This window comes from Mixophyes fleayi, chromosome 4 (assembly GCF_038048845.1).
Source record: "Mixophyes fleayi isolate aMixFle1 chromosome 4, aMixFle1.hap1, whole genome shotgun sequence".
In the NCBI taxonomy this organism is placed as follows: domain Eukaryota; kingdom Metazoa; phylum Chordata; class Amphibia; order Anura; family Limnodynastidae; genus Mixophyes; species Mixophyes fleayi.
The window spans coordinates 43,783,246-43,805,954 of record NC_134405.1 but is presented as its reverse complement, the minus strand read 5'-3'; the positions used below and the strand labels follow the sequence as shown (position 1 = coordinate 43,805,954).

The 22,709-nt window shown below is 43.3% G+C and overlaps 1 long non-coding RNA gene across 1 annotated transcript; it reads left to right on the top strand.

Moving 5' to 3' along the window:
• Nucleotides 1-18,268: 18,268 nt before the first annotated feature.
• LOC142149763 (uncharacterized) lies at nucleotides 18,269-21,705 on the top strand. Its single transcript, XR_012690887.1, has 2 exons — nucleotides 18,269-18,309; nucleotides 21,566-21,705. It is a non-coding gene; the product is annotated as an uncharacterized LOC142149763 (long non-coding RNA).
• Nucleotides 21,706-22,709: the final 1,004 nt, after the last annotated feature.

Genomic DNA, 22,709 nt, shown 5'->3' with positions numbered 1-22,709 from the left:
CCCCATGTAACACTCATTACTTTATCACAACAGGGTAGTAGGGACATAGGGGATTCAACATGGAAAGTGATGAGATTTCTGCATTTAGTAAAAGTAACATAGCTTGGGCAGAATAAGCACCAAGCTCATGAAACCTGTGATTATTTGTATACAGGCGGTGATCCTGGAAATCTGCTATCTTCTTCACATGCTGGAGCACTAAAGAATGTTTGTCATTTTAATAGGCAAGATAAACAGCGGCATAATACCCAGGAGTGGAATGATCACAAACTAAGAAATACAATCAGAACTTTGTTTTTTCCCTATTGAAATACATAGGAACAACTTATTATTATTGTTGTTGTTATTATTATTATAATTATTATTATTATGGTTGATTTGTAAGGCACCACAGTGCTCCGCAGTGCCGTACACTAGGGAAACAGGACATGCATAAAACAAGGACAAACAATGTAGGAAAAATAAATGCAGACATGAAAACAAAGGGTATGGAGGGCCCTGCTCATTAGAGATCTTAAATTCTAAGTGGAAGAGGGCACAGCTGAAACAAGAGGAGAGAGTGTGGCTTAGAGTGGATATTGGGACAGTTGTGAGGGTGTATTAGTGTCAATAGTATCATCAGGGATAAGGTAAGCTTTAAAAAAGAGATGGGTTATCAGAGAGCGTCTAAAGATTTGATGTCTGTAGGAAAGCCTGATTGGACGTGGTTGGGAATTCCATAAGTAGGGAGCAGCACGGGAGAAGTCTTGTAGGCGGGAGTAAAAGGTGGTTACCAGAGCCGAGACAAGGCGCAGTTCAGAAGTAGATCAAGGAGAACAGGAGGGAGAGTATTTTGATATGAGATTTGAGATGTATGCAGGGTAGTGTTGTTGAGGGCTTTGTAGGTAAGGGTGAGTAATTCGAATTTGATTCTGGAGGACACAGGGAGCCAGTGTAGGGATTTGCAAAGTGGTGCAGCAGTTGTGGAGTGATGAGAGAGGAAGATCAGTCTTGCAGCAGCATTTATGATGGATTAAGTGTGGATATATGGGTGTCAGGAATGCCAGATAGCAGGAGGTTGCAGTAGTCAAGACAGGAGATGATGAGAGAATGTATAAGAGTTTTTGTAGCATGTTGAGTAAGAAAGGGGCGTATTCTGGCAATATTTTTAAGGTGGAGTCGACAGGACTGGGGAAGAGTTTGGATGTGACGAATAAAGCAGAGGGCAGATATAAGTGTGACACCAAGGCAGCGGGCTTGGAAGACTGAGGATATTGTGCTGTTATTGACAGTGATTTGAGGGCAGGTGGTGACTCTGGCAGGAGAGAAGATAATAAGCTCTGCTTTGGACATGTTGAGCTTTAAGAAGCTTGGAACATCCATGTGGATATAGCAGAAAGACAGTTGGTTACATGAGATAGTACAAAAGGGGAGAGGTCAAGGGAATTGATACAGATTTGGGTGTCATCAGCATAAAGATGGTATTTGAGGCCAAATGAGTAAATCAGTGCCCCAAAAGAAGAGGTGTACAATGAAAAAAGTAAAGAGCCAAGAACAGAGGCTTGTGGGACCCCCAACAGATAGTGGGAGTGTAGGGGAGGATATGCCAGAGGTAAAAACACTAAAGGATTGCATCAATAGGTAGGAATTGGTCCAGGAAAGAACTGTGTCATGAAGGCCAATTGAGTGAAGGGTGTGTAGGAGGAGAGGGTGATCAACAGTGTCAAAAGCAGCAGAGTGGTCCAGGAGATTGAGTGTGAAAAAATGACCCTTAGACTTTGCAGTAAGTAGATTACTGATCACTTTTGTGAGCGCAGGTTTAATGGAATGTTGGGGACAGAAGCCTGATTGCAGAGAGTCAAGAATGGAGTGAGAGGCGAGTAAATGAGTCAGGTGTTTTTTATAGTAATCACTCAAGTAGTTTGAGAGAGAGAGGATAGAGAGATGGTTTCTTTAGAATTAGTGAGATGAGCGCATGTTAAAAGCAGGATGGGAATGTACCATTGGAGAGAGACAGGTTGAAGAGGTGAGCTAGAGGTGGGCATACAGTGGAGGTGAGGGAGTGGAAAAGTTGGGATGAAATAGGGTTGAGGGGACAGGTTGTAGGGTGAGATGATAGGATGAGTGTGGGGGGGAGGAGGTGCAGGTGAGCAGAGAAGTAAGTTGATGGTGTCAAAGAGGAGTCGTGAGTTAGAAGACTGGGTGAATATTAGATTTTCGAAGAATGTTTTTTGGCAATTGAAAAGGCAGTGCTGTAAGAGGAAAGGAAAAAAGGATGCATTTATAGTGGAGGAAATCAGGATAGGAACAAGATTTCCTCTAGTGGCACTCTGCAGTGCAGGAGCACTTTTGCAGGTAGCGGGTCTGTTTAATGTGCCATGGTTGGGGCTTGGATCGTTGGAGACTATATGTGGTAGCTGAAGCTGCATTGTCTAATACTGCTGTGAGTCAGGCCGTAAAGTTATCAAGGATTTAGTAAACTGGACCTGGGGGGGTGATAAATGACAGTAACATGAAGGTGAAAAGGATAAAATAAATTGATAGTGTGGATTTCAAAAGAAGGGAATGAGAGTGAAAGTTCAGAGGGTCTTGGAAGGTGCAACCTGGAGAAAATCAAATGCATACTACACCACCTTATCTGTTTCTGGATCTGGGGGCATGTTGAGGAATAATCCCTGTAGGAGTGGGCTGCAAGGGATGTAATGTCAGTGGAGGTGAGCCAAGGTTCTATAAAGGCCAGGAGGTTGAGGGATTTAGAAATTGATAGATCATGAATGGATGCAAGTTTGTTACAAACAGATCTGGCGTTCCATAGTGCACTGGAGAAGGGAAGAGAGGGTAGTGGAGGTATGTGGATACGGCTGGTGATATTGCAAGTATAGGGTGGATGGAAAAGTTTGGGATGGTGTGAGGAGTCGGAGCAAAGAGATGAAATTGTACCGGGTCCAGGGTTGGGTGAGATGTCACCAGCAGCCTTTAGAAGGAGCAGGGTGAGGAAGATTAAATGCAAGGAAGATTTGTCAGTGTGAGGTTTACTTCTGTTCATGTAGGCTGTAGAGTGTGGTGGGTGCAGTAGACAAAACTGTTTATGTGTGCAGACTAGTGAGGATGGAAGTAGTGAAAGGGAAATCACAATAGGCAAGGGAGAAATAAGATGGTGGAGTAAAAGAGAAATTTAAAGAGAACTGTGATGACAGTGAATGGGATATAGTGTAAACTGAGTAGGTGCATGATGGAGAGATGTGAATGAATGTGTACAGTCATGGCCAAAAGTTTTGAGAATGACACAAATATTATGTTTCACAAAGTCTGCTGCCTCAGTTTTAATGATGGCAATTTGCATATACTCCAGAATGTCATGAATAGTGGGCAGAGAAATTGCAATTAATTCCAAAGTCCCTCTTTGCCATGGCAATGAACTTTATCCGAAAAACAACATTTCCACTGCATTTCAGCCCAGTCACAAAAGGACCAGTTGATATCAGGTCAGTGATTCTCTTGTTAACACAGGTGAAGGTGTTGATGAGAACAAGGCTGGAGATCACTCTGTCATGCTGATTGAGTAAGAATAACAGACTGGAAGCTTTAAAAGGAGGGTGGTGCTTGAAATCATTGTTCTTCCTCTGTTTACCATGGTTACCTGCAAGGAAACATGTGCAGGCATCATTGCTTTATATAAAGGGCTTCACAGGCAAGAATATTGCTGCTAGTAAGATTGCACCTAAATCAATCATTTATTGGATTATCAAGAACTTCAAGGTGAGAGGTTCAATAGTTGTGAAGAAGGCTTCAGGGCGCCCAAGAATGTCCAGCAAGCGCCAGGACCGTCTTCTTCCTTTGATTCAACTGCAGGATCAGGAATGGCAGCAGGCAAGTGTGAGTGCATCTGCACGCACAGTGAGGCAAAGACTTTTGGAGGATAACCTGGTGTCAAGAGAGCCAGCAAAGAAGCCATTTATATCCAGAAAAAACATCAGGGACAGACTGATATTCTGCAAAAGGTACATGGATTGGACTGCTGAGGACTGGGGTAAAGTCATTTTCTCTGATGAATCCCCTTTCAGATTGTTTGGGGCATCTGGAAAAACACTTGTCCAGAGAAGGAAAGGTGAGCGCTACTGTGACAATTATGTATTATTGTTATTTTCCCTTAATATTCAGGTATGACAATGTATATTTTATGTAATTTTGTAATGTAATCTCAGCATGTGCTTTGCTAGATGACATGAGTCTGAACCTATGCAAGTGTCAATAATCGTTTAAAATTAGCCAGGCCCGGGATAGATACGGATCTCGGAGGAGTTTGAGGTGCCCAAACATATATCTTAGTGATAGATAATTTACTTCGGAAAGCTCTGTGCCATTTTGGGAATCAATCTGACTTAATTAAAAATGTAATTCCTAACATGGGGTTGAAGAGCCTGTAAGAAAGATTTAAAATCTTCTCCTTTAGACATTACATTGTGCATTGTGCAAGTGTTTTCCGGCGGGTTTAAAAAACCAATCAGATTCTAGCTATCATTTATATAGTACAGTCTACAAAATGAAGGCTATAATCTGATTGGTTGCTATAGGCAACATCTCCACTTTTCAAACCCGCTGAAAAACTCTCTGCTTGATACATTTAGCCCCAAATCTTAACTAGTAAGTAGTGACTCTGGTTTTATATCCTTTTTCATTTCTGAAACTTATTTGTGCAACTTATTGTATGTCTTGCCTTCAACTATTTGTAACTAAGCCTTGGAAACATTTAAATTTGTTTAATCTAGCATATTCTCCGTGATTCATTGTGAACTTACGAAGCCCAGGGAGGCTCATGCTACATGTGTATGTGATTTAATTGTGAAACATTAATAAGTGGTTTTGGTGAACATAAGGACACCATAATAAATCCTTTGTGGTGGCAGAAAAGGTGTATTCATTGCTAAGTGACTAAGGTGACGCCAATCACGGCCACCTGTTTAGATTGCTGTACCATCAGTTCTGTGTTATGCCAGTAAAGCATCCTGGGCCTGATTCATTAAGGATCTGAAATGAAGAGGATACTCATTTCAGTCTCCTGGACAAAACCATGTTACAATGGAAGGGCTGCAAATAAGTGTTCTGTTTTACACATAAGTTAAATACTGACTGTTTTTTCATGTAACACACAAATATTTGATAGCTTATTTGTACACTGAAATTTAAAGTTGATATTTGTGTGTTACATGAAAAAACAGTCAGTATTTAACTTATGTGTAAAACAGAACACTTATTTGCACCCCTTCCATTGTAACATGGTTTTGTCCAGGAGACTGAAATGAGAATCCTCTTCATTTAAGAACCTTAATGAATCAGGCCCCCTGAGACCATCCATGTGTGGGGTTGCTTCTCAGCCAGGGGAGTTGGTTCACTCACAATTTTGCCTACGAACACAGCCACGAATAAAGAATGGTACCAAAACCATTCAAAATCCTCCAAGAGCAACTTCCCCCAACCATCCAAGTACAGTTTGGTGATGAACAATGCCTTTTCCAGCATGATGGAGCACCTTGCCATAAGGCAAAAGTGATAACTAAGTGGCTCGGGGATCAAAATATCAACATTTTGGGTCCATGGCCAGGAAACTCCCCAGACCTTAATCCCAGTGAGAACTTGTGGTCAATCCTCAAGAGGCGGGTGGACAAATAAAAGCCCACAAATTCTAACAAACTTCAAGCAATGATTAGGCAAGAATGGGCGGCCAGTCAGTCAGTATGTGGCCCAGAAGTTGATTGACAGTATGGCAGGGCAATTGCAGAGGTCTTTAAAAAGAAGGGTCAACACTGCAAATATTGACTCTTTGCATAAACTTAATGTAATTGTCAATAAAAGACTTTGACACTTATGAAATACTTGTAACTTTACTGCAGTATACCATAACAACATCTGACAATAAAGTCTATAATCACTGAAGGGGCAAACTTTGTGAAAACCAATATTTGTGTCATTCTCAAAACTTTTGCCCATGACTGTATTAGCTCGGGTAGGTAATGAGAGAGTGGAAAAGAACAAATGATCCAAATTGTGTGGGACAATGGTAGAGGTGAAGGATACTTTACTGGCCCCTGGCTGAGGTTAAGAGCATGGCAATTTCTGTTGCTCTGACACGACGAAGTCCAGGATACTGACAGCTGGGTGCAGCAGCCAAACCGAGATGGCAACAGCAATCACAATTCAGCTCAGTGGGCAGCCGAACAGATGTTGAAACAGCAATGACAGTTGAGCTCTGTGGGTCCCACAGCTGAACAGAGATAGTAGTTCAGTAGATTCTAGAACAGCCTTGTTTTTCAGTATGATGTCGAACCTCAGCACCACTGTGACATTTGCCAGCAGTATTCAGAATTATCCAATGCTTTATATTTGAGCTGAGCCAGTATACAGCTTACACCAACTGCCATCTGCATGCCACCGCATTACATTATTATTATTATTATTTTTATATAAAATATATAAATATTCATTTTGAGCAACACATTTTAGTGGTATCTTGCTAATAATGTTATGAATGCCTGAATGAGCAGTATAGTCACACAAAATCAGGACTGTCCCACCAGAATCAGGACAGTCGGCAGACAGTGCTGCGCTCTCCTATCTGTTCTTGTAGTCTTTGCTACCTGCGGCTGCTGGTGTCTTAGGCTCAGTTACTGCTTGTCTGGATCCTGGAATGTTGGGGCCCTGTTTGGTAAAAAGGGAAATACATAAAATATGGAATTCTATCAGTGAGTGCACCCATCTAGGCCTCCCTTCTTCAACCAATCGAGATGTTGAATCAAATGTACTTACATTTAACAATTAGGCTTCCCTACCTGAAACCAGCCCAATAGTAAATTTATAGCATCCACATTTAATAAATAGACCTATTTTCTCCCTACCAGGCCTGAAATTGAATTAACAGTATTTACTTTTAAGAAATAGACCTATATCCACCCTCCCAGCCCCAACATTAAATTAATAGCACTGACATCTAACAAATAGACCTGTTTCCTCCCTACCAGCCCCAACATTAAATTAACAGCATTCAGAATTAATAGATAGACCTAATTCCCCCCACCATGCCCTGACATTAAATTAATGATATTCACATGTAATAAATACTCCTATTTCATCCCAACTAGCCCCAAATTTAAATAATTAGTCTTCCTATTTAATAATTGTACATATTGCCCCCCAAATTGCCCAAATATTAAATAATTGATATTCACATTTAATATATAGCCCTCCGTCTCCCTAAAATCAGTCCCACATTAAAGTAATAAGCCCCAAACCACCCTAGTATTAATTAAATAATGTCATCTCCCCACATTAAAGTAATATTCCTTATTATGACCCCACTATTAAATGATTACTAACCACTTGTCATGCACCGGACTCTCGGGTCTTGTTACTTGCCCCTCTGCTGTCTTTCTAGGCTGTCCCTGCGGTCCACAGGATCTGCTGGTCTCAGATCTCTCTGTAGGATGCTGCTCAGTCTGTCTCCACTCCGCAGCCTCCAATCAGGGCATAGGAATTCCTATAAAAAGGACTTCCTGGACCTCTAACCCATTTCCAGTGAATTGTTGAGTCCTCAGACACCAACCTGGTTTCTTGTAGTTTGCAGTCTTCTCACTTAATTCTGCTCAGTCATTACATTCAGCACTCTGGTTCCAGCCCGGTCCAGCACTCTGGTTCCAGTCTGATCTAGCAATCCATTTTCAGTTTAAACTAGCAATCCGGTTCCAGACTGGTCTCTCCTTCTAAATATGATCACCATCTTGCTATTCTTGACTTCTTGCCAGTCTCAAGTGCCAATTATATTTAGCAATCTCCTGAACTCTCAGCAAACACAACCTGCACCAGTTCTTTCTCTCTCATGCGAAAGAACCTAATCAAGCTACCCAGTTTTGTGCACGTAGCTACCAGTACAAACGAATCTTCAGGTGTGACAGTTTGCACTGGGAAAATGGATTCCGCTGGTGGTCTGCCCCAAGGAACAAGCTCAATGCAAAGCCTGGTGAATCTGTTTGTGAACCAGGAATCTGCACAGTGACTATCATGCAGTTCCTTCAAGAGTTGTCCTCTCATCTGGATAACATTCAAAAATATTTCAGTGGTTCAGGTAACTCTTCTCTTCCTGCACAAGCTCCACCTGTTCAAGCCATAGTCTCAGCTCCTTGCCTTCATCTGCCAATTCCTGCCAAGTTCAATGGAGATCCAAAACTGTGCAGAGGATTTCTGAATCAGATCCATTATGAGCTACAGCCCAGTCTTTTCCCTATGGAGAAAGTAAAAGTTGCATACATTATCTCCCTCCTGTTGAGATCAGCATTCACTTGGGCATCCCCATTATGGGAAACATCAGATCCCCTGCTTTCCTCATGTTCTGGATTCACAGTAACTTTCCTTCGGATCTTCGATGAGCCAGGCAGAATCACATCAGCATCTTTAGATATTCTATGCCTTCATCAAGGCTCTCGTCTGGTGGGCAAATACTTGGTTCAGTTCCAAATATTGGCTTCCGAGTTGAAGTGGAATAATGAGGCCTTGATAGCAGCCTTCTGGAGTGGCTTGCCAGATAAAATTAAGGACAAATTATCCACTAGCAATCTGCCTTCTACGCTTGATAAATTAATTTCCCTGTGTACCAAAGTTGATTTATGCTTTCGGGAATGTACCCTGGAGAAAGGAAGGGGTGAAAGGGTTAAGCTGCATCACCATCTTCGACCCCGGCAGCCCTCACAGTCGAACACTGAGCCAATGCAGGTGTATCGCTCTTGCTTAACCCAAGAGGTATGTCAGAGAGACGCCAACTGGCGAATTTATGCTTTCACTGTGCAGCTTTGGGACAGTTACTTGATTCCTGCCCCAAGTGTCCTGGAAACTCCCGATCCAAATCGGTGATAGGTGACAGGTTAGGAGTAGTGAATTCTCCACAAAAATCAAATTGTGTACTACCAATCACTCTTGAACATGCTCAGTTGATTCTGGTGCCGCTGGAAACTTCATTACTGCCCAACTAGTTCAAGATTTGTAGCTACCCACGGAGCCGTTACCCCGACCATTTTACATCACAGCAGTGGATGGAAGTCACATCTCTGATAGTCACAGCTCTGCACTTAGAATTGTTAGAGCTTCTTATCATTCCTACAGCTTCCCATTCTTTAATTCTAGGTCTGTTTAGACTCCGGTTACATAATCCCCAGATTGACTGGACTACATCACAGATTACGTACTGGGGTGCTGCTTGTTAGGACTCCTGCCTTCAGCGTGTAATACCACATCGAACAACAGTCTCCTCTGTTCAAGAGCTTCCACCCTTACTTTGCAGGGACTTCTCCGATATCTTCAGTAAACCTACCACATCTAGTGTGGGATTGTCCTATAAATTTGATGCCAGGGAAAACACCTCCATGGGGGCATACCTACCTGCTCTCCCTCTCTGAGACCAAGTCCATTTTGGAATATATATACAGAAAAACCTTGAGTAGGGGTTTATCCGTCCAATTGGTCTGAAGAAACTAAAACAACATTCTATTGCATCAAACAACTCTTCATTTCTGCTCCAGTTCTTCGCCAGCCTGATATGTCCTGACCTTTGTTCCTGGAAGTGAATGCCTCTGCAGTGTAGGTGCTGTTTAATCCTAGAGTTTCAAAGATGGATATCTTCATCCATGTGGCTATTTTTCTTGCAAATTTCTGCCGGCAGAGAGAAATTACTCAATAGGAGATCAGTAATTATTAGCCATTTAATTGGCTTTAGAGGAACGGAAACACTTGTTGGAAGGTATCAAATATCCCATCTCTGTCATCACATATCACAAAGACCTTATGTATCTAAAGTCAGCTCAGTGTCTCAATCCAAGAAAAGCTAGATGGGCCTTATTCTTTTCCAGGTTTGACTTCAAGGTAAGGCCGATGCCCTTTCTCGTTGTATGGTTCAATATGAAGATCTTTGCATCACCAAAGGAAGCCCCTGTGTCCTTTTCTACTGCCAATATTGTTCCTACTCCACCTACAGAGAATTTTCTTGTAGGTAAGGCACTTCGCAAGAAATTCCTTCAATGGGCCCAGTCTTTCCGATTCTCAGGACATTACAGAGTTCAAAAAACATTCAAATTCACTCAAAAATCCTATTGGTGGCCTACTCTCAAGCAGAACATCCAAGAATTTATAGCTTCCTGTTACAAATGTGCCCAGCATAAAATACCTTGTCAGGCACCTGCCAGTCAATTTCTACTATTGTCTATTCCTCAACAACCTTGGACTCGTCTGTCCATGGACTACATTACAGGTTTACAAGTTTATAATGGGTTCAACACCATCTGGGTTGTAGTTGACAGAGTATCGAAGGGCCCATTTTGTTCCCCTCACTTGATTACCCTCTGCTCTAAATCTAGCTCAATTGTATATTCAGGAGATTTTCAGACTTCATGGCTTGCCTTGAAGCTGATCGTGGGGTCCAGTTCATGGCCAAGTTCTGGCGATCTTTGTGTTCAGCTCTCCAAGTGAAACTCAAATATGAATCTGCCTATCACTCCCAAACAAGCGGTTAAACTGAAAGGGTGAATCAGGAATTTTCTTCACTCGTTTTTCTCATCTTCACAAGATAACTGGAAAGAACTTTTACCATGGGGAGAATTCTCTCACAATACTCAGTACCACTCCTCCTGTGGGTCTACACCATTTTTCGTGGTCTATGGACTTCATCCTAGAATCCCCGAGTTCCAGCCTCTTCCTTCTGCTATTGCACCTGCTGCTGTTAGAACTTTATGGCAGTTCATTAAAATATAGAAGGAGGTTCGTTGTTCCTGTTAAAGGTTTCCAATTACCCAAAAATTTCTGAGCGTTCTTTTGCGACTTTATATTCCGCATATGTATTAGACATATCCTGCAGTGTCTTCTATAGAAAAGTTGAGAAGACCTACACCTGAATTCATCAGCGCAGATATGGTCCTTCTGGAATTTGGTAGTGTGCAGACCTGAATTACGTGCGTTCTGAAACACATGCACATTGCGCTCAGTATGAGCCTCAATGAATCAGGCACTATGTGTTTGCCATATTTGATGTATGGCCCTGGGGACTTTTATGGAAGTTGGTGCACAGGTGTTATCCATAACAACCAATCATTTTGTTCATTTTCTAAATGCTATTAGAAAATATCAAAACTGTTGCTGCTATAAGTAACAGCTACCCTTTTCCTGGGCATCAGTTAGCTTAAATGCAACATGGAATATATAAATAAACATAATTACATACATGTAAAGTAGTCAGCTCAGAGCAACATCTGGTTAATACAAAGTTTTGCTCTGGTATATAAAAAAACAATACTCTTGATTCAGTAGAATTTAGTATTCCCTATCTATATCAATGGTTCATCCACAGTGATATGTAAAATGAAGCTGTTTATATCACATGACTCTATAGCTGTACATTCAGGAATGTAGTATATATGATACATTGCAGTAAGTGCAGCATTGCCTGTTATATTGAATAAAACTGAGAGCAGAATTAATTTATACACACACACACAATACTTGCCTACTCTCCCGGAATTTCCAGGAGGTTCCCGAATTTCGGGGAGACCTCCCGGACCCACGGAATAGTAGGCATCCTCCTGGACGTGATGGAGGTGGGGCTTAAAGATGTAATTTTGTGTGATTAAGCCCCCCACCCGCCTAATGAATGCCGTGAATTTTGGCATTTCCTAGCAGAGGACACACACATCTGCCAGAGAAAAATGGCTACACCATACCTTCCAACGGTGCAAGTTAGGTGGGACAGCCCTGATTTCAAGGCACTGTCCCACCATCCCACCCGTCAGCACCTTTATCCCGATGTTGTAATGTTTGGAGGTATGTCCCTTTAACTGTTGCTCTGTACTGACAACCTGCCACGTATGTGGTATGGAGATGGGTGTTTTGAGAGAATGGGTGGGGGTAAGTGCCGGACTTGCGCTTCAGGCGTCTGATTCATTAAGGCACACAAAATTAACATTTAGGAAATCGGGCATACGAATGTACACTCTGCTTATAAAGCACTTGTCATATTGAGACAGACACAAACCACTGCAGGATACGTACATAACAGATGTGGAATATAAAGTCCCAAAAGAATGCATAGAAAAAAAAGTATTCTATTATTGTCACCTGTCAATAATATAGTCATTAACAAATAAAAATGTAAAAAATTTTTTTGTTTTGGTTGTCTTCCATGAAATCAGGATGTTATGAATGTCTGCTGTACATAAAATGTATTTTTACAGTTGCTCTTGATTGCAAACGTATTTCTTGGCATGCATACACAGCCGTCAACACTATTAATCAGCACTTACACCTGACATACAGCTGGTGCAAGTGATACGACATGAAATCACGTACCCGAGAAATGCCCAAAACTTAAATCAGACTCTGCTGGGTGCGCTCAAGCTTGGCACGCCCTTACCGTACACGGACTACGTGCATACACACATTCCCCTCCCCATTTCGCCCATGAAATTTTGGCTGTCGGAATTATCCTTTGCCCTCGAAGATGAATTGAATACACTGGTGTATAGTTCTTTCTGGGCATGTGCGGTGCAATTTAACACAAAATACAGCACGTATCAGCATTTATGTTAATTAATGAATCAGGCCCCAGGTGTGCTAGGCACACCCCTAGGAATGTGGCCACACCCCCTTTGTGCTATGACCACACATAATTTCACAGTCTGTCCCAATAGGAAGTATATAGTGACATTGTCGTCTCATGTGAACAGCAGTCGGTTGTCCACCTGGACAATAAGCCCCACTGAGTCCTAATGGCTCTCCAGGTGACATCAGGCAAACCTGGTGACTTCATCACTGATATGACTGTAGCCCTATTTGAATGCCAAAAAAAAACCTATCAAAATAGCATTCAGTGGATAGAGTAAAAGATTTTAAACAATTGTCCCCAGGAAAGCTGATGCAGTGGGGTAAAGGGTGTGTCCTTCAGAGGGCAAATTTGCCATAAACCACTGGCAGTAAAAGGGTTAACACATCTAGAAATCATGGTCCTGAAAGGGTTTTTCACAGACGTTCAGTAGAAGAATGCCTTTCAGTTGAAAGTGATAAAATAATTTTGCTCTAGAAAACTGTGGTTTTGCAATGACATTGATTCCCGAGTCGGTATTCAATCTTCTGATACCTTCCAACATCTTCAGATTAATAATCACCAAACGTGGACAATTCAAACCCCCGACCGTGCTCCAGATATGGCCAACCATTCTTCTACATGGGTACGTCGTAACTCTTTTTCACAGAAATGAAGAGCGATGTGTATAAAGTTTATCCGCCCTACAGCTTTACCCCAAAACTAGTTTTCTTCCTATGAAATACAACATATACAATTATGTCTGTATCGGTCTGTTAAGACCTCACCATCTGTACTGTCATCTCAGAGAGCAGAGCTTAGGAATGGAATGAAGCCACTCTGAGATGTTGGAGACCTTTGTTGTGTCTGACACTCAGGAGTCAGTAGATGAAGCAGCAGCGGAAATGTTCAGGTTCCTGTTACACTGTACTTACAATATAGTTTTCTGGAAGCAGGATGTTTAAATTCAAAACAATATAGCCCCAGTTCCTCCACATCATCTGTGGGGAAGGGAACATGATCCTGGGAGATTATATGTAGAGAATACTTATCATTCACATCGAAGCACGTAACAGGAAGACATAATGCCTTTCTAGAACTTTTTTGTACAATCTTTAAACAAAATAATCGTGATATTTTAATATTCATTTGCATACGAAATGGATTATATACTTTTATTTTAATAAAACATGCATACTTAACATTTATCCAGCAATAAAGTAATAATAGGAATTACATTATATATTCATAATGTAACCATCTGTCCTGAAGCTAACTCCCAGACCTACTCTCCATAAAGGTTAATAACTTCAGGTTTATTCCCTGTTAGGTGTAAGGACAGAGCTTAGGGTAAAGAGTGCAGGTCACTGATTAGTCAGGGACTCCTACACAAACGTAAGTTGCTGGTGTGTGATGTACAGAGCAGGGGGAAGTCTTGCCCCCCAGGCTAAAATTTTGCCAGCCCTCCCCTGGCCATGCTCCTGGAGGACCTCAAACTTCATTATGCAACAACCCACTGACACAGAGAACAGTAACTGCTGTGATTGTTGTCAGCAAGAAAACCAGATCATAGTTAGCTTGATACAGGACAATAATGATTTAGTTGAGAAAAATTAAAATAATCGCTAATTAGAAAATGTTTCATTGGTTCCAATAAGTAGAACTTTAGTTTTCTGATGGACATTATTTTCAAAATGAAGTTGGAACAAATGAAGTGGTGGGGAAGGACTTTGGGGAGTGTTAGGGTGTAAATGAGGTGAGGATGGGGGGGCAATATTATTATTTTTTTCTATTTTCTACTTATTTTATTTAAATTTTATTATTTTATTTTTTTGTAGCAAAGGGTACCGAGTCAGGCTTCCAGTTCCACTGCGCATGTTTGAAGCGGCAGTGCCTGCTCACACATGTGCAGAGGCTCCTTGAACTTACTGGTCAAGCGGTATGAGTACTCTTAATGCTGCAAGCAGCATCAGCGGGAAGCGGAGCATCGTTCTGCTGCCCCAGCGAAATTCTGACCGTTAATTAGAGTGAAAACAATTTGTTTATAGCTGTGATAAGCGGCGATAGATAACCTAGGTTATCACTGAAGGATAATAAATTGGGACCCAAGTCAGCAACTGCTATGTCAATTCCTGAGAAGTCAATCCTGAGAAGTCAAGACGAGTCAATTCCTGAGAAGAGCTTCCCAGAGGATGTGGGCAGACAGAAATCTCTGTGTCACTGTCATACATAAGTCAACATGAAACGGAGACTGAATGTTTGAAGCATTAATATATATTATATATTGAAAGCTGAGTCTGCAATCTTCTTTGTAGCATGTGTCAAGGGGCACAAGCTTGACTCTTGGGCGCGGGCTCACTGCATTGATAAAACATTCTTGCTGGAAATGCCTTTATTTTTCCATACAGGCCAGCCGAACAATACAATTACTACTATTATGCTGTATATTTAACACTACTTTCACCATCCTTATTCTGAGAGCTTTGTTGTTTAATATTACCATGCAGCAGAGCCTTTTTGCAGCAGAGCCAATTTGCTGCAAGGGATCCAGCACAACACATTGATGTGTGACCTACAATTTGAACAGGCAGTAAATATTGAATTATTTGTTTTAGATGAAGAATTCGTTTCTATTTAGAATGATCGGTAGAACCGGTGGTGGAGGTGAGCCAGTATACCATACTTGCCAACTCTCCCGGAATGTCCGGAAGACTCCCGGATTCGGGTGGGTCTCCCTGACTCCCGGGAGTGTATGGCAATCTGCCGCATCTGCCCACTTCCTAGTGAAGTGGGCAGAATTAGGTCCAAAATGCATTTGGCCCCGTCCCTAGCTGTAAAATTACGTGTTTGCATCATTACGTCACTGGGGGGTGGGGGATGCGGGTCCAAAATGATGCAATTTTTGGGTTCCCGATCCCCCGCACGCCCACCTCCCCCCGGCAGCTCCCGGAAGTTGGCAAGTATGCAGTATACAGTGGTATGCCATAACGCCACTTCTCCTACTGCTTTAACTATAAAACTGTCAAATTCCATTCACCTATATTTTCCATACCACAACTTCCAAATTTCCACTTCGACCACAGGCCAGAACTGTAATAAAATGAACGTGAAATGATTTAAAGGTGGAATCCCAATGACCCTGATGTTTTCCTGGGACTCCTCCTGCTCTGTAGTACACAGCAGCAACAATAAGCGGTCCTGCGTTACAGCCTATTGAGGGGGTGAGCTCACTGACCAATAAAAAGCCACAGGCATGGAACTTGAAACTTCCTGTTGGTCCTTCCATTCACATCCATTTTCAGTGTTAGGCTGTCTGGTCAGATAACGAACCTGCAGAACTGATAGGCGGAGATCTTCACCTATAGCAGCCGCCTTTCCCGTAGAGCTAGACGCGCTCACAGGTACTCGGATGCACCCAGGACTTGCAATGTAGTGAAGGGTCATTATACTAAACCGCAGCTGCGGAGATGGTGATGGATGGTCAGACGAAAGCCGAGGTCAGAGGTCACTTGCAGGGTAGAATGGTCAGAAAACACGCCAAGGGTCAGGGTCACAGGCAGAACAGCAGAATCCAAGGTACAGGCCAAAAGGTCAGGGTCACAGGCAAGCAGGCAAGGTCCAAGAAACAGGCAGAGGGTCACAACAGATATCCAACAATCAAAGTATCCAGAGCAGGTCAGCAACAGTACACAACTGGAACGCTATAACTGGCAGGGAGGATCAGCCCTCCCTGCCTTAAATACTAATTGCAGCCAATCAGAGCCTAGCTCTGGAAGTATCCACAGCCCCTGAAAACAACTAGTTAAATTACTTAGCCCGCAGGCTGGTGGGGATGCTTACGTACGTGCCCAACTTCCTTACATTGCCAATACGCGGCGCTGGATGAACTAGCGTCTGACCGCAACGGTCAGGTCATGCCCGGAAGTGACATCCTGGTCATCAAGGTGACGGCCGGGACGCTGGGGAGCACAGAGAGCGAGTCGCGGCGGCTGTAAACACCGCCGCGGCTTGTAACATTCAGCAGCCATATTTTTAAAAGTGAACAATAAAGTTTTGCTAGTGATATACTACAGAAAAAGAGGAGCCCCTGGGAAAAAAAAAACCTGTTTCAGCGTGCAGTTTCTAAGACGGGAAGGGGCTGGTCAGCGAAAAAATAATGAGAAAGAGGGATTACAGCTTTAAATAGATGACTGAACAGGATCTTGCTGGCAGCCACCTAATTTTAAATGCTTTTACCATTCCACTCTAATTGTCATTAGCACTTTTTTAATTGCATTGTAAACCTGAAAACAGTCATTAGCAGCTAATAGTATGTAATGTATAGAAAGTGGCCATCGACAATACAGGTTGCAGACATGACCGCAAGTTTTCACTAAACCCTCTCAATGCGAAATAACACATATATTTATAAATGTCTATATATATATATATATATATATACTGACAGAACAGAATGAGTTAGCCAACAGGGCAAGATATTGCAAAGCTATACACAAAATAGAGATCTGGGGACACATTGATGCCTATATATATATATATATATATATATATATATATATATATATACACACACACATCTGTGTGTTCCCGGTTCTCTATTTTAGGTATACCATGCAGTATCTCACCCTGTTGGCTAACTCATTCTGTTCTGTAATTATACCATTGCAGGCTGACAATATTTAATTCATAAATAAAACTGTGTGTGGGTGGGAAACGAGAGGCAGAACAGAAATTCCCCAGATACAGAGCAGCTTACAGACGCGGGTGTCTGGTAAACAGCAGAGGAGGAAATGGGTGACAGACAATTCAACAGGGACCTCTAATTCCCCAGACCTTTCTGCCTCCTCATCTCCCGCTTCATCTACTCCATTTCACTGCGTTTCTTCTTAAAGGGCCCCTGTCCCGTTCACTCAGTGGAGGCTGTTCACAAAGCACAGCCAATGTGTGCTGCAAAACAGCTAGGTGGTCCAACCAGCACACCGTGCCTACTCTCCGCTTGTGGGACATGCCTCAGCATTCTAGTAGTGCATTTAGATGTGCAGAAAGTCTACAGAGCACTGTGCAAAAGTATAAATTTTAAACCTAACACCCTACTTGCCCACTCTCCCAGAACGTCCGGGTGACTTCTGAATTCCATGTAGGTCTCCTGAACTCCATGGAGAGTAGGCCTTTTTCCCGCATCCTGCCCACTGTAAAGTGGACAGGATTGGGGTCTCCATGATGTGATTTGTAATTAAATGTGTCATTTTGGCCCCATCCTTCATTACTTAACCTTTCATTACATTGCACTTTTCTTATTTTCTATTAAAATACTGCTCATTTTAGCCTAAATTACAACTTACGTTGATCATGAGAGCGAGGGGACTACTTTATTACATTAACAATTGCGGGTGTGTGAAGACTTTCATGATATTGCTCTGTGTGTATCTGCAAATATACTGCTCTTCCTTCTAGAACCTCATCTCACCTGGATCTTTCCATCACTCTTAACAACACCACCATCTCTTCTGTTCCCCAACCAGGGTCAGACAGGGCATAGGCCTTACCGGGAAGTTCCCCAGAAGCCGCCTCGTGTAATACTTTCTTTTTTCCATTTTGTTCCTTCTTTTATTTTTTTGACCCCCCCCAGCCACCCCTCCCAGAAGGTCCTCAGACAGGAAGTGCTCACTTCACTTCCTGTCTGTCTGAGGAGCGATGCAGCATAACAGACACTACAACTAAAGGTAAGTGATGGGAGAGGCTGCATAGAGAACACTATAGGGGGTGCTATATAGAACACTAAAGGGAGGGGGAGGCTGCATATAGAACACTATAGGGAAGGGGGGCTGCATATAGAACACTATAGGGAAGGGGGGCTGCATATAGAACACCAGGGAGGGGGGCTGCATATAGAACACTATAGGGAAGGGGGAGTTGCATATAGAACACTATAGGGAGGGGGAGTTGCATATAGAACACTATAGGGAAGGGGGGCTGCATATAGAACACTAAGGAGGGGGCCTGCATATAGAACACTATAGGGAGAGGGAGTTGCATATAGAACTCTATAGGGAAGGGGGGCTGCATATAGAACACTATAGGGAAGGGGGGCTGCCTATAGAACACTATAGGGAGGGGGGGCTGCATACAGAACACTATAGGGAAGGGGGGCTGCATATAGAACACTATAGGGAAGGGGGGCTGCATATAGAACACTATTGGGAGGGGGGCTGCATATAGAACACTATAGGGAGGGGGGGCTGCATATAGAACACTATAGGGCGGGGGGCTGCATATAGAACACTATAGAGAAGGGGGGCTGCATATAGAACACTATAGGGAGGGGGGCTGCATATAGAACACTATAGGGAGGGGGAGGCTGCATATAGAACACTAGGGATGGGGGCTGCATATAGGACACTATAGGGAAGGGGGCCTGCATATAGTACACCAGGAAGGGGGCCTGCATATAGAACACCAGGGACGGGGCTGCATATAGAACACTATAGGGAGGGGGAGTTGCATATAGAACACTATAGGGAAGGAAGCTGCATATAGAACACTATAGGGAAGGGAGCTGCATATAGAACACTATAGGGAGGGGGGCTGCATATAGAACACTATAGGGAGGGGGAGGCTGCATATAGAACACTAGGGACGGGGGCTGCATATAGGACACTATAGGGAAGGGGGCCTGCATATAGTACACCAGGAAGGGGGCCTGCATATAGAACACCAGGGAGGGGGCTGCATATAGAACACTATAGGGAAGAGGGAGTTGCATATAGAACACTATATTGAGGGGGAGTTGCATATAGAACACTATAGGGAAGGGAGCTGCATATAGAACACTATAGGGAAGGGAGCTGCATATAGAACGCTATAGGGAAGGAGGGCTGCATATAGAACACTATAGGGAGGGGGGGCTGCATACAGAACACTATAGGGAAGGGGGGCTGCATATAGAACACTATAGGGAAGGGGGGCTGCATATAGAACACTATTGGGAGGGGGGCTGCATATAGAACACTATAGGGAGGGGGGGCTGCATATAGAACACTATAGGGCGGGGGGCTGCATATAGAACACTATAGGGCGGGGGGCTGCATATAGAACACTATAGAGAAGGGGGGCTGCATATAGAACACTATAGGGAGGGGGGCTGCATATAGAACACTATAGGGAGGGGGAGGCTGCATATAGAACACTAGGGATGGGGGCTGCATATAGGACACTATAGGGAAGGGGGCCTGCATATAGTACACCAGGAAGGGGGCCTGCATATAGAACACCAGGGACGGGGCTGCATATAGAACACTATAGGGAGGGGGAGTTGCATATAGAACACTATAGGGAAGGAAGCTGCATATAGAACACTATAGGGAAGGGAGCTGCATATAGAACACTATAGGGAGGGGGGCTGCATATAGAACACTATAGGGAGGGGGAGGCTGCATATAGAACACTAGGGACGGGGGCTGCATATAGGACACTATAGGGAAGGGGGCCTGCATATAGTACACCAGGAAGGGGGCCTGCATATAGAACACCAGGGACGGGGCTGCATATAGAACACTATAGGGAGGGGGAGTTGCATATAGAACACTATAGGGAAGGAAGCTGCATATAGAACACTATAGGGAAGGGAGCTGCATATAGAACACTATAGGGAGGGGGGCTGCATATAGAACACTATAGGGAGGGGGAGGCTGCATATAGAACACTAGGGACGGGGGCTGCATATAGAACACTATAGGGAAGGGGGAGTTGCATATAGAACACTATATTGAGGGGGAGTTGCATATAGAACACTATAGGGAAGGGAGCTGCATATAGAACACTATAGGGAAGGGAGCTGCATATAGAACACTATAGGGAAGGAGGGCTGCATATAGAACACTATAGGAAAGAGGGCTGCATATAGAACACTATAGGAAAGGGGGCTGCATATAGAACACTAAGGAGGGGGCCTGCATATAGAACACTATAGGGAGGGGGAGTTGCATATAGAACACTATAGGGAAGGGGGGCTGCATATAGAACACTATAGGGAAGGGGGGCTGCCTATAGAACACTATAGGGAGGGGGGCTGCATACAGAACACTATAGGGAAGGGGGGCTGCATATAGAACACTATAGGGAAGGGGTGTTGCATATAGAACACTATTGGGAGGGGGGCTGCATATAGAACACTATAGGGAGGGGGGGCTGCATATAGAACACTATAGGGCGAGGGGCTGCATATAGAACACTATAGAGAAGGGGGGCTGCATATAGAACACTATAGGGAGGGGGGCTGCATATAGAACACTATAGGGAGGGGGAGGCTGCATATAGAACACTAGGGATGGGGGCTGCATATAGGACACTATAGGGAAGGGGGCCTGCATATAGTACACCAGGAAGGGGGCTGCATATAGAACACTATAGGGAGGGGGAGTTGCATATAGAACACTATAGGGAAGGGAGCTGCATATAGAACACTATAGGGAAGGGAGCTGCATATAGAACACTATAGGGAAGGAGGGCTGCATATAGAACACTATAGGAAAGAGGGCTGCATATAGAACACTACAGGGAAGGGGGGCTGTATATAGAACATTATAGGGAGGGGGAGGCTGCATTTATATGCTTGTGTATTTGTCTAAAATATATCTAAAATGATAACTCCTCTGTTTTAAGTGCCCCAGGCCCCCCAGAGCCTTATTTCAGCTCAGGTGGTTCTTGCATTGATTCCATTGCCTGTCTTCTACATTGCACTGGTCCCATTCTCATCACTTTGTTGAGCATATGGCCAGCTCCCACTGTACTGACAATATCATTAACCCTGCCTTTTTTGCACTTAGTATATCACCAGCAAGCCCTTGAAATAGCGCTCCCCTTCACTTATGCCATTGTCTGCCAACCCTCCCTGCACTGTTATTAATTCAAACCACCACCAATCACTGGGCACATTTAGGGCTCATACACAATTGATACAAAATAATTGTTTTCTTGCAGATGTTTGAAGCATTTCACCCTTGTGGTGATCACACTGGATAGCCATTTATTATAAGGATATTTTTTTTAAAACTCTTTATTGGAAGAGGAAACAGCATGAGAAATACAATCAACACGATAAAGAAGAAGATATGAATACACAGTGTGTTTCCTCATATTTTGATGTTTTATAAAAAGAGGGGGTGAGGAGAGGAGGGAGGGAAAGAGAAGGAGGTAGAGAGGGAGGGGAGGGGGTAGACACAAAAAGTGTAGAGACTATCACCAGAAGGAGTTAGGCTGTAAGTCTATGGAAAATTGTCCTCTTATAAGGATTACTTTTACTGCATTATTTGAAACATACAGTACACATTTTTATATAATAAAGAGTGAGATTTGACTGGTAGTTTGCATCTCATAACGTCAGGGGAAGATGCAACAGTGCTTGAATTGCTCCTATGCTGCTCTGGCAGACTTCTCAAATACGATTGCGTCAATATGTTTTATAATAGTTAAACATATTAAAAAAAGTCAGATATGTTTTTATGAAGGTAATTTTGGAAGGATGTATTAGTAAGCAACTAAACAAGTTGGAGCACAAAGGCAGTAACTAGTCGCAGATAATGCAAAAGGATTCATATAATTTTATAACACTGGACAGGCAGCTTTTTCCCTGCATTGCTTTCAAGGTGACCCGCTGTGTTTTAAGTCATCATATCTAGGGTTTCCTAATGTTACTACAACCAAGTTCCAGTACTTCTAATTTCCACCTACTTTTGTATTGGTCCCACACACAGTTGCTTTGGACCCTCCCACATGAGGCCACTTCAATAATTTTTTGCAGTGCCACTTTAAGTTCCCAATCCGCCCCTGCCTCCAAGTCCACTGCCTGGGCGTCACCCTTGACTCCTCCTTTTCATTCCCCCCCCACACATTCAATCCCTTGCCCAATCCTGTCCCATCCAACTACGCAACATTGCCAGGATCCAGACCTTCCTATCTCAGGATGCCACCAAACTCATTATCCATGCAACCTTCTCCTCACTGGCCTTCCCCGTCCCACCTTGCCCCCCTTCGTTCTATACTCAATGTGGCTGCGAGACTTATCTTCATTTCTCGCCGCTCTTCTTCTGCCTCCCCTCTATCTCTTGCCTTACACTGGCTCCCC